The sequence below is a fragment of the Diadema antillarum genome, unplaced genomic scaffold (genome assembly GCF_040938485.1).
Source record: "Diadema antillarum isolate AM-2024a unplaced genomic scaffold, OU_Dant_1.0 seq00001151_RagTag, whole genome shotgun sequence".
NCBI classification, from domain to species: Eukaryota; Metazoa; Echinodermata; class Echinoidea; order Diadematoida; family Diadematidae; genus Diadema; species Diadema antillarum.
The window spans coordinates 326,127-339,494 of NW_027271962.1; positions in this window are offsets into that span (position 1 = coordinate 326,127).

Genomic DNA, 13,368 nt, shown 5'->3' on the forward strand with positions numbered 1-13,368 from the left:
TCCGAGTCTAGCCTGACCCCGTTCGGGTAAGTACTGAGACTGAACCTTTTTGGTTAATATTTCGCATTTTCGTCGTTACCCATCCAATATCTTGTTATGATATCGTTATCCTGCACATTTCCTAAGCATACGTTCACATTTGGGAGCGAAATTTGACAACTTTGGCAGGCGTACCAGAACTTTGTTTGGGCTTTAAAGTGAAAACATAGTTTTGGTAAGGGTTTGAGAACCCGTCTGGCACCATTTCATATTTGCTTGCAATATATCGAAAGAGTCTACAAAGAAACTTACCTGCCTGACGCGATTTGCCGGGATGATGAGTCGTTTTGGAGTATTTTGAGAAAAAAAATAAAAGTCGGAAAACCGACTTTTATTCCAGAAGGATCCAGACTAACTCGGTCTCAGGGAAACTCGACCCTATTTCAGACAATTTACACGCAGTTCATGATCGCCACATTCTACTGTACTTCAGTATAAGGGTGCATAGTCCCGGTAGTGTAGAGGGCGCTGTTGATGATACTGCCGATCACTGTTAGCATTGATACGAAGATTACCGAAGTTGAGTTGTCATCAAGAGTAAAGTGCGTAGGTGTTGCTAAGTAACGTTGCCTTCGTTGTCTTCTCTGCGCATCGCGCAGTCTGTAGTAAAGCCAGGGTGCGTGCATATATGCTTCTTATTATGACATCACAAAAGAAGTTTGCTATAGCTGTCATCCCCCTCAGCCGAATATTGAGCCGAACTGTGATCGGACCACTGACTACAGTGAATCGGACTTCTTCGGACTCGGGAAAGTGGGCCAAAGCGTAAGCGCCAAAGAGGAGTCGGTAACGTAGGTCTCTATAGGAAACTTGCGCCGTGCGCCCGCGTACGCATTTAACTAAAACACCGGGACCATGCACCTTTAATACCAAACGAGGCCTAACTGAACAGACAGGAAAGTGCGTGCTAATCCTGTACAAAACAAATGGACAGCGCGCGGTGATCACCTCAGTTGCTGGAGACGCGCTGCCTTTGAAGTTTTTGTTGTTGTTTATCAAGCGTCTGATTGATTTTAGAGGTGCTTGATAGGCGCACACTAATTTAGCATGCGCGCCAAAGAGGTTTTTTGATGCGCGCGTTTTAAAAACTCGGACCATACTGCGAGTAGCCAGAACGCGAAGTGCTAGTTTATACAGGCTGCTCACATAGTACAACTACCACTGTACAATTAATCCAGAGAGACGACCAATACAACTCAGCCCGCCGTCAAGCGAGGCCGAGTTATCCCCGAGTCCGAGTTTAGCCTGATCCCGTTCGGGTAAGTTCTGAGACTGAACCTTTTTGGTTAATATTTCGCATTTTCGTCTTTACCCATCGAATATCTTGTTATTACAGCGTTGTTCCGCACATTTCCTAGGTATACGTTCAAATTTGGGAGCGAAATTTGACAACTTTTGCATGCGTACCAGAACTATGTTTTGGCTATAATCATGGGAGTTTATGATTGTCTGATATACAAATTTGTACGTAATAATGAATATGTTTCAGTGCGCACTGGTCACTATGGTCCTAGCGCGTATAGCTTGTTATGGTATCATGCGCTTAAAGTGCGTTAATTCAATCCAAATGCATTGTTCAATGGTATCATTTCTGGGATGTAATAATTCGGTGGATTCCATATACGGTGCGCCACCTATCGGTTGTAGCGGACAGGCCGATTTTCAACTTTGGGGTCGACATCGCGCTATGCAGCTAGAGCTACGCAACAGCGCAGCAGACAGTAGCTGCATGCGCAATGCACTGTTTACTGTACAATAACTGTACTGGCCTAGCGCCTGGCGATCGGTATACGCGGTAACTAGAGGTGCGCGTTACGGTCGTCACAGAGCACAGCGGACTTAAAAAAATGGCAGACCCCCCCCCCCCCTCCCCAAACCCAAGGCCCAAGGCGAAAATGGCAGACCCCCAAGACCTAGCTGTCTTCCGGCGAATGCGAGTCGACGAACTGAAGAAATACCTGAATGATCGTGGCATACCTCCCGTGCAGTCAGGAGAGGCGGGCCAACAAGCCAGACCAGAAGGCCAAGAAGCACAAGGAGGCTTTGGCAGCCCTGGTTGAGTCTGTTTAGAACAGCAGGTAAGTAACAATTTGGCATGTGAGATGCCTTTTTTCCAACCAGCTTTGGTGTCTTTTGCCAAAGAAATAAGTCAAAAGCAAAGCCTGCATTTTGAAGTGTACATACGTCGCGTCGAACATGCAGCACGGAAAAGCCAGTTTGCTGCTAATACCATACCGTATCGATCTATCTCTCGATCTCGCAATTGATATCCGGCCGGCCCAGCCCGGGCGCGTTTTTTTGTTAAGACGGCACAGATTGGGGCATGGCGCGTGTTAAACCTATGGGAAAAACGTTGGGTTAGGGTTTTTGGTTAGGGTTAGGGTTAGGGTTAGGGTTAGGGTTGGGGTTAGGGTTAGGGTTAGGGTTAGGGTTTGATGGTTAGGGTTAGGATTAGGATTAGGGTTAGGTTTAGGGATAGGGTCCCCAATAGATTTTTAGGGTCCCCAATCTGCGCCGTCTAAAAAAAAACACGCAGCCCGGGCGCCCGCCCGCCCGGCGCGGCCGGCTGAGCTGAGCTGCGCTGCTGCATGTGCATATAATACGAGTAATTTTGATGTCGACTTTTTCCCATAAGGCATTGCGGATTTCGGCCTGTCCGCTACAACCGATAGGTGGCGCACCGTATATGCAATCCACCGAATTGCCTGATGATTGCACCTCATGGAGGTTGCATGAAACTCCGAGTATCAATAAATACAAATGAACCTACAGTCAACCGCGTGAACTTGTTCCAATACTTCTGTCTAAAGCTCTTCCTTTGAGGATATCGAGCACTCTTCATAGAAGGATAGAATCACCAAGTATATATATATATATATATATATATATACATTATATCATGTGTGTGTGTGAGTGTGTGCGTGTGCGTGTATACTAAAACTGTACACTAATCTTTGTGGCCCGAAAAAAAAAACTAAGTCAAAGAATTTAATGAAACATGGAAATGAATGCACCGATATAATTATATGAAAACTGGCACACATCAGGGCGCTTCAAACCCTACTTTCTCCCTGGAGGAGAATTCGCCGCGACTGCCGTCGCCGGTGACTTGTGCAATGCTTACGCTCTCACCAAGAAGGCAACCCCAGGGCGACGTCCGAGACGTCTCCAAATAAAGTGACAACACATATTTACCCTGAAGTCGCTACGTCACCGCAATGTCTCCAAGATATCTTCCCATTCCCGGAGACGTCTGCGCGACGTCTCCGGTAGGTCGCCAATGGATCACTCCGCAAGATTGCGAAGACGTCGCGGAGAAGTCTCCGAGACGAGGTGGAGACTGGAAAAAAAGCTCCGGAAAAAATCAAACATGTTCGATTCTCTCGCAATCCCCGGAGACCAGATTAGTCTCCAGAAGACATCGTGGAGACGTCTCGATACGCTACCACTCCGCCACCAGGTCGTCACCTAGTCTCCGAGCCATTGAAATACCATACGGCACTGTACCCAACTAGCTCTCCACGCTTACAGACATTTACCGAGCTATGAATGGGATAACAGTTTCAGCTAAGCTCGTGAGGGGTCCGATAGAAATGCCTTCTAAATTATATCTCATAGCGCTCTCTTGACACTGTGTATTTGCAGCCTGGCAAGGTTCGAGTGATGCTAGATTCAAAGCCAAAAACTCGTACTTATGTCGCTTAAGTTTATGCCAACCAAAATATAGTGGTAAACATGCTTGTATTTTTATATAGATAAAATCTGGCCGTGAGAAGAAAAAAATAGTTTGGGCAAATTTGGCTTTAAAACACATAAGACCGAGTAGATTGAGTAGACTGAAGACTGTCAGCCATCTGACAAGAATGGTCGCAGCAGCTAGCTGAAATGCGTGCAGTTATACCAAGCACTGAACCTCAAACTATTCTAGGCTTTTGTGGAAGAGAAAAATCACGTAGAAATAATGTACACGCTTACGATCTTTTGGCAATCTCGGATCAGCAAATCAAAATTTCTTGGACAATGTTAGCCGACATCTACTTTTAGTGCGCCTTGTCAGCGGACCGCCGCTTATGTCGATATATATATATATCGGGGATCGACACTGACATTTTTTTCAATATCTGGTGCTATCAAATTGGTCAATTTGACATTTTAGCGGCTCGAAAAAGAAACGTACTGGCCCGAAAGTAAACGAAACATAGCAATCCATTTTGAATATTCGTTGCCCAACCGGGCCACCAAAAGGTAATATTTTTGGAAATATGGTGGACCGACATCAATTTTTAGTGGTCAACGGCCACCGGGCCACCGCTATTGTCGAGCCCTGCATATACCTGGGGATATGTATATATAATATATATATACATACATACATACATATACGTGTGTGTGCGTGTGTGTATGTGTGTGTGTGTGAGAGAGAGGGAGAGAGGGAGAGGGAGAGAGAGTGTGTGAGTGTGTGAGTGTGTGTGTGTGTGTGTGTGTGTTTGTAAATATAAGATGAAAAGAATTATTGTAATGCAGTGTTAGCCTTCAACAACTTTTACAACTTTTCATGTTTGTACTAAGTGATTTTCCGAAACCCTGAAGAAGAATTTCGAAATTTGGTGCAGTAATGGTAAGATTACATAATTGGATTATTGGATGAATCTGATCAAAATGTTTAGGATGAGGATTAAACTCGGTATGACGCAATGTGATAAGTGATAACATTCTTATTTTTTACGGTGTTCTTTTTTAGAGATTCTTCGGAGTTGATATAAAACAAATATATTGCGCACTGTCACCTGTTTCGACCCGCTATATAGTAAAGTTAAGGATCCCTAAATAGGGGACAGAAATAGCACTATTTTCTTCGAGCCCGCGCATCTAAAAAAAAAAAAATGGTGTTATTCCAATCACTTTGGGGTCTGTAATTTCAGCTAGAGCCTAATGCAGGGTAGTGTTTGGTGTCTGTTGAGTGGAAAGATGCATTTGATTTTGTCATACATTCAAAAAAGTGTAGGCCTACAACTTCAAATGAAATATGTTTATTTCATTTAAAACACAATAACTTTAAGTATAGTACATTTACATGATTAAATGTAACATTATGATAGAGAAAATGCTGTGAATGGAAATGTAACTATATGCTGTGACTATTTACAACTGTATCAAAATTAATGAATATATCCAAAGAAGCCGAATCAAGTAAATCGTATTTTAGACAGTTACTAAGTCAGGTACGTTTTTTTCCTAAGATTTCAGAAGAAAGCATACGAGGAAGGCATGCAAACTGCGTGAATCTCATGTACACTCGAAAAATTCGACTTGGCAGCCCTGAAAAAAAAAAAAAAAAAACTGGGAAGGGTAATGGTAAGATACGCCATCTTTGACAACATTTCACTTATCAAGTTAACCATACAAATCGCCCCCCCCCAAAAAAAAGGCAAGAAGGTCACGCATGATGATAAAACAAGGCAATAATCAAATTAGTAAATTTTCTTGCATGACCTGTATGAATCGTAAACCTGTAATCTAATTAGGTGCCATTCGGATCCGCCTACAGTTTACTTACAAATATCTAGATGCTTTGGTTTCATGCTTTGACTTCTATAAGACTTGATTTGACGTTTTATATTTTATTATATATTTGGCAAACATTTATTTATCTCCGTCTAAAGCTGAATCAATTTGAAACGAGTCCTCAAATGTGAATATCAAGTACATGGCTGGAGGTTCACCGGAGCAACAGTTTTGCTGATGCATTATCTGATACGACATTTTATTCATTTGCTCTGTCTATTAATTTGTTACTACCTGCTAGCCAAAGTAGAATAAACTGTTCTCAGGGGCAAACAGCATAATAAATACGTCATTAGAAGGGTCGATATTGAAGGGCAGGAAATATCCCCTAAGATGCGAAGGAATCACGGCTGTTCGCAAATCACAATCACACAACATGAATACGAAATATCTTATGCGGTGTACTTATTATATTCACAATGAGTTTTCATCATGTTATCATCATCTTGCATTTAGTGACACGAATCAATATATTTTCTGGCGTTACATGTCTTTCCTGTTATAACATACTAAATTAGTATATTTCTTGTCGTACTATTTTCATAAAAATGTTATTCAGTTTGTATGCTTTGATGTCAACTAAGAATATATTGATAATCATGATACTCAAAGACACAAAAACATTTGACATTTTTGTCACACAGGAATATAATGGTTGAATAGCCGATTTTGGCATGCTGTGCAATGAATAGATATTTCCATAATGACAATAAAATATTGAATAGGGGCCTATACTTACCTTGCAATACGCCCAGATGTAAATGTTCATCACCAGCGTCAATCCATAAACACAATATGCAACACAAACGCAGTTTGTTAAAGTTTCTGAGCAATTAGTGCCACTAAGGCCGTGCACTTGTTATGTATGTATATGGGATTGGAGCGATAGTGGCCGTTTACTTTCCAGCTTGACGAGTAAAGGTGTCACCCACAAACAGGCACCACTTTCAGAATCTTAACAAAGCTTCTTTAGGGCGGTTCGAAGGGCTTCTTTGCCTTCTGCAAGACTGTCCCATGGTGGATCCACATTGGTAATAGCCGTGCTATTGTCATGCTAATGTTCCGATTCCTGACTACAATGGTACAGGTCTACTCGGTGTTTATCCTGATTTTCCCCTGCCTTTATCTTCTCGTTCTGTCCGCACAATTTGCTTCCCTTGCTATAGATGTTCTATATAGATAGATGTCATTTCGGCGATTGACAATATCGTGTATTTGTTTTTATTTTCAGAAAACAACACGCGACATAAACGAAACTACATTTCAAGGGAAATTCTGTACCAGTTTACACTGTGCTTTCAATTAAGAATAGTGGACAGAAGTGGTGAATATAAAAAGTATACGGTTTCCAGAAGGGAAAGTGTTCGAGTCACCCGGGAAATGACATTTGGTCATGCATATGCGGGGACGGGGTTTGGGGGATTGGGGCAATTGAATCGCTCACTTCCCCCGATTTAATTCGTTCTTTAGCGTGAGTGATCAGGTTTAAGTATGCTAGCTGGTTATTAGTGTAGGTTTCCGGGTTCGCTCACATATTATTAGAGGCAGTACTAAATAATACATTTTGAATAACGTATATACATAGTATTGCCCTATCGATCACAATTGGACGTATTGCGATCTCATAATACAGAAAATATACACAGCCTATATAGTGTATGCTTACAGAATGAGGCAACTCATAAGATACAAGGCAGACATGACAGATGCTTTTTTCTGTAAGTAAATCTGCGGCATGCCAAGTGTTAAGACCTACATTTCTGTGTATTTTCATCCAGTTCAGCTTAGTAGTCGTTCGTCTTCTGTGTTATATGACGTATTGATTGCCATTGCATTATTAATTGCCATATCAGCACTTAGTACAGATATATCACATGTATGTACAACAAGCTCTGCAACTGGCACAAATCTTTCTTATGATCGCAGTGATTGAGGTTATGGTATTAAAGGCAATTCTAAATATTGCCATGCACTGTCTATAAGTAGAAGTCCCAAAAAGCTTGCACATGTGACGTTTGAAAAATGTCTCTCTGAGATGCATGCTATGCAGTACCCATGAGCTATACAACACTTTAACTCCAATGGCGTTTTTGCATTCATACATCTGTGCTGACACTCAAGTCTCGTCACAAAGCGCACAGTAATAGAATAACGCGAAATCATTCAGTCATTCACTTGTACATTAATTAAGTGGATCTTCATAAGCTAGCGTCGCAGAGATGAGAACAACATCCCGGGCATTCAGCTGTAATACCGGAAGCGTGAACCGTGTCCGGCACCAGGAACTAAGCAGCGAAATAACACTGATTTACCTGCACAGCGATCGTTGCTTGATCTGAGCAATCTATAAAGTTACAGGAGGTCATGGACTTTAAGTGGTTTTGCTGCCACCATGGATACTGGACAAGGACACCTAGTTGTACCATGGAAGCGCAAGATTGGGAAACACAGAGGGCAAAGTTATACGTACATCATCAGATCTAGATTTAATTCAGTCCGTTAGATATTCATAATCTCTAATATAATGTAAAGTGGATGAATTCATACTTATAATATTATGCACCTTTGACATGACTAAATAGCAAGACTTCAGTCCACGATTTTACAACAATTCAAAAACAACACTACAGCAGCTGCAACGCGATCCCATATTGACCCGTATCGAACAGTATAAAAATCCGCTTTAAATCCTTAACTGAATCCCTTTGCGACCCCTACAGACCCACCCATGTCAACCCGCTTCGACCCTTACACTGATCCGGATGTAAACCTTGTCATCATATCATCCGTTGCATGAAGGCAATGCGGTAAACGGCAAGGGTCCGTATGGTTTTACGCTGCGGGTTGGGCACAGCGCGGATCGATTCGAGCCAATGCAGGTCGAACCGTGTCAATTCGGATATCAATACGGAATTGAAATCCGTGAGAAAATTTTGAACATGACCAAACAATTTTCAGGCCCCGGAATCCACCATGAATTGACAGGGTTACGATGCGGGTTAATGCGGGTCTCTACGGTTCGAACCGGGTCGATACGATTTTTATTTCCTTATGGACCCGGTTCGAAATCCGGCCGTGTGTGACTGTAGCAATATGAATACTAACCAGCCGCGTGCCTCAGCTGCATCAGCTAATGAGATTCGGGAATCGGTGAATATCATGATTAGGGTAATGTTCTGTGAGAAGGGTAACCAATACAAATAGTTTTTGGTTTTCTACGTATGAAATTTCTGCAATAGGCCTAAACATCAATTAACTAATTTTCAAAAACTCCTCTCTAAAACTTTGAGAGATTGAAATTGACACCTGAATACAAAAGTAAGTGCTTCTGTTTTCTATTTACAATGAACACCGCAGTTGCACTTATCATATTTAACGGATTTAACCGTCGATCAATAAACTGTACCAAAATTGAATATATGTATGTCAGTTTGAAGCGGCTGTGTTCCCAAGGCTTAATAGCGCTGATAACCCAAATTGTTTATGTGCGAACTACTTATTTGATCACGCAATCAACACCCGTTGATATAGTACGATATACAACAATCGTCATCAGCTACAATCTATGCAACTTATGCGAGTTATCAATCAAACTTTTAGTAGGTGTTCGCTATACAAGAATTTCATTACATCGGTGTCAGATAATTCATTTTATCAACGGGGTACAAACACATGAGTCATGAAATAAACTGGTCTAAATTAGCTTTTGTAATTGGGCCATTCAAGCAGCTCTCAACATACCTTTGAAATATTCAAGACTTGATTATCAAAGATTTTAAATCAGCGTGGATAGACATTAGGGATGGGTAGATTTCTCTGTCTTAAGGCCGTGTCACACCATTCCGGGCAAGCTACGCGGGCTTGTGGCGAGGAGGTAGTTTCCAGCACGTAGAAGATTTTCAGCGGGCGAACAAGAATGTTTGCAATTTTCATTCATGCCTTGTCATACCGTACGGGGGAACTTCTGCGGCTTGACTTGCGGGGAAACAAATTTACTCCCCGGAGCTCTCCGCATTTTGTCCGCACCTGACAGTATCTAGCGCGTAGCTGCCCGGAGGTGCTCACGCAAGTCCGATTTAACCGCAGCCAAGTTTTGAGCATTATCAAAACTTTTTCCGGGTGAGTCGCGGGAATGCCCGTAGAGGTCCACGCAGAACGCCAGTAGGAGACACTTAGCGGCAGTACTTCCCAGGCAATTCCCACGCAGGTACTTCGCAGTCCCGTATGCAGCCAAGATAATGAAATTCTATGAGATTTCAGCCATTCCATTGGAGGAATTCCTTCACTGAGTTGTCAGCCCCCACGCGACTGGTACCAAGGTCACACAGTATACTCGCAAGTATAACGCGTCCAGCAAGTAAGACACATGCGCTGACTCGCACAAATCCTTTTCCGCCCTCAGGAATGTCCGGTAAGCTAGAAAATCCCTGCACGTAACAAGCCCGAGTAGCTTGCCCGGAAAGGTATGACAGGGCCTAAACGCGGTTGTGGGTAAAAAAATATGCGTGCGCACCTCCGGGCGACTACTTTTGAGATACATGCTAGGTACTGTCATGTGCGGATCATCTACGGGGACCTCCGGGTAGTCAAAATTGTTCTTTGCAAGTCGCACGCAAGGCTGGTGTGACACGGCCTTTAAGGCCGTGTCACACCTTTCCGGACAAGCTACGCGGGCTTGTTGCGATAGGGGATTTTACTTTTTGGGGCAGAGAGGTATGAATAAAAATCTGCCGCGTGCCTCAGCTGGATCTTCTAAATGAGATTCACGTAGCGGTGAATAAATTGGGGTAATGCTTCTCTAAGAAAACACCGCTACAGCAGCTTTTTGGCTTCTCCTTAATTATTTTTTTTATATGTGAGATATGAGAGAGGAAGGAGAAAACGGTGCGTAGCTTTGACATCATTATTCCTCTTACTGCTCCTCATTTTCGGAAAAGAGGATATTTAATATAATATTATATATATATATATATATATATATATATATATATACTGTATATATATATATGCTTGCGAGAAGGTGGAAGACATGCACACAATGGAATGTAAATGAGGCACGTGACATCCTCCTGTAGCACCTGTACAATAACAACGAACCTTTGCAACTGACTGACAAATTACCCTACAATATCATGAATTTGAATAACAACGAACCTGCATTCCAAAATTAAGCGTCTGCTGTTGTTCACGGGGAACCACCGAACACTCACTGGGTGTCTTGTGAGTTGAAATCATACACACACACACACACACACACACACACACACACACCCACACCTACACACCCACACACACACACACAAATATGCACAGAAATCACCAATTATAACACGTTGCTTTCTTGGACAATGAATGCTTGCTTACCTAACTTTTGTTGACTGTTGACAGATGTGTGTGTGTGTGCAAGCTTCTACCGAACAAAAAGGTACTTTAATGCACCCAATATTGAGTTCTGTCAATTCTGTTTTGCCTTTGATCTTGACCGTTTGTGTGTTGGAATTTGTCGCATATATCTTATAAAAATTGTAATAATACTATTTTATATTTGCAAGATTGTTCAGCTGTGGAGTTATGAGTACAGTTTGAAAGAAACGGAATCCATGATCCCTGATTCAGTAATGTGGAACAAAGGATGTTGTCTCACTTGGGCTTTAATAGAGAGGAAGCAATCTTACAAGAAAAAAAGTATATATATATTTTTAAACTACAATCGATCTTAAGAAAGGTATAGAATTTGAAGACTGAAAGGTTTTAATGAGACAATGATGTCGGTCACCACCACTTGAATTAAATTAATTTAATTAAATCTCAAATAAGCTTCTCTTTTTCAATGCATAAAATCAAATTGATTGATCCTTCGCATCAAGTATAGAGTTGCAGTAACATGGCAATGGTATCTTTGACTACTACGTAACGTTATATATACAGCAATGGAAGAATTATGAAGGGATGACATCATTCATTACTCCTATTTGTTATGTTTGATTGCAGCTGATGTCACATTTTCGTTAAAACATTTGCAACCCGCGAATTGATATGTTTTGTTTATCTCATTTCCGCTGCAAATGAAACGTTTACCTGCCTGCTCATTGTCATGTACGTTGTCTTTCAAAAACCACTCGAACGTGGAGCAGTGTCCCACTCATGCACATCTCAAGTTGCAACTACCATTACAGAGCGTCTGAACAATCAGTTTTGCCTGTATCCAGATTCTCAAAGTTATGAAAAAGATTTGAAATAAAGGGACACAGATTCCACAAGTTCACGCTTTAAATATACTAATAATTTAATGAAAATGACATGTAAATGCGTTGAACATCTAACAATCAATGACAATGCACAAAGAAAGTATTTTTTCAAGATGATTAAGCTGACACATATTGTAATAAAGGACATGGAGCGTGCGTGCCAGCATGAAGGGACGGGAAGTGAGAGTCCTCTGAATCCAGTTTGAGTTGAATAGTAACTGTAATGACGAAATAAAAACAAAAAACAAACCCCGGCCTTCACAGAGCTACACCCTCTCAGACAAGGAGGAGTAATAAACGTACATAAGCGGCCACAGGAGATTCCATCCTATTTAATACGAGTTTTGTTCTTATCTTTCATCATCTGATTGATGAAAACCGAGAAATCAAACCGTGAAATTTAATCAAGATCAGAGAGCACTCTATGATTACCTCTATTATATACAAAAGCTTTTGAACAGTGTTTGTATTGACAAACACCACAAGAGAGGTCTGAGCTTATGGGTTACATACTTTAGTTCTACCCGTCGAATATTATCCAAATGTCATTGGTTCAACTCGTAATTACACTGTAAGAAGTGCATACGATATCTTTGTAGTATACAATATATTTGAAACACAATGAATTTATTGTTCACTTTGCGGTGCAACTATTCTTTACAGTTTAAATTGTGAGCTTATTTCCTGTGTTTTCGTCCGACCTACAGTGGCAGGTATTACGTTATAATCATTTAAACTCTTATAATGCAAAACGTTACATGTGCTGTATGTGTATCGTTTCAGAAAATAGGGGTATATCTGTCAGTCTGTTAAGTCTTCATTTTGCTATTTGAAATGATATATGAGAAGCACATGCCACCTTCTAGAGCAAGTTTACGTAACACCCATCTGCTCACATACATAATCATCTATATATGTACACTAGAGCAAGTAAAACCATTCTTGTACAAGTCACTAATATGAATTAAAATAAAACTGTTTCTCAACTTGTAAAACTATGCAACCGTAACTCATATACAAGTTAATGTGTATTCAACTCTAGCATTTGCACCATTCATTATCATACTCCAGCAAAGTTGCTTATGCTCTGTGAAGGTCTCTCGTTTATTTGTCCCTAGACTTGTAATGCAAAAAAAAAATGCAGATTCATTTGTTACCTCATTCATCTAACTGGGTTGCCGACTAAGAACACATATTGGGAGTGTAGATAATTATGCAGACATAAATTCCAACTGGGAAATGACCTATCCTGCTCTGTATGTATTATCCATATCATTTACACTCGCATGCATTGCACTGCAGTCTACATGAATAAGATACAAAGTAGATCACTGTAGAATTGAACGACGCCAGATGACCCAATAGGCTTAACCGGCGATGTGGTATCGACGTAAATGTTCAGTTTCGACTTTTGGTAGCATACAGACTCGAAGTGGGAGATATCTTCATATTGGTGTTCATTGGTATTCCTCACTTCAGCACGTCTGATATAAAACCAGCCCATGCAGGGGTTGCA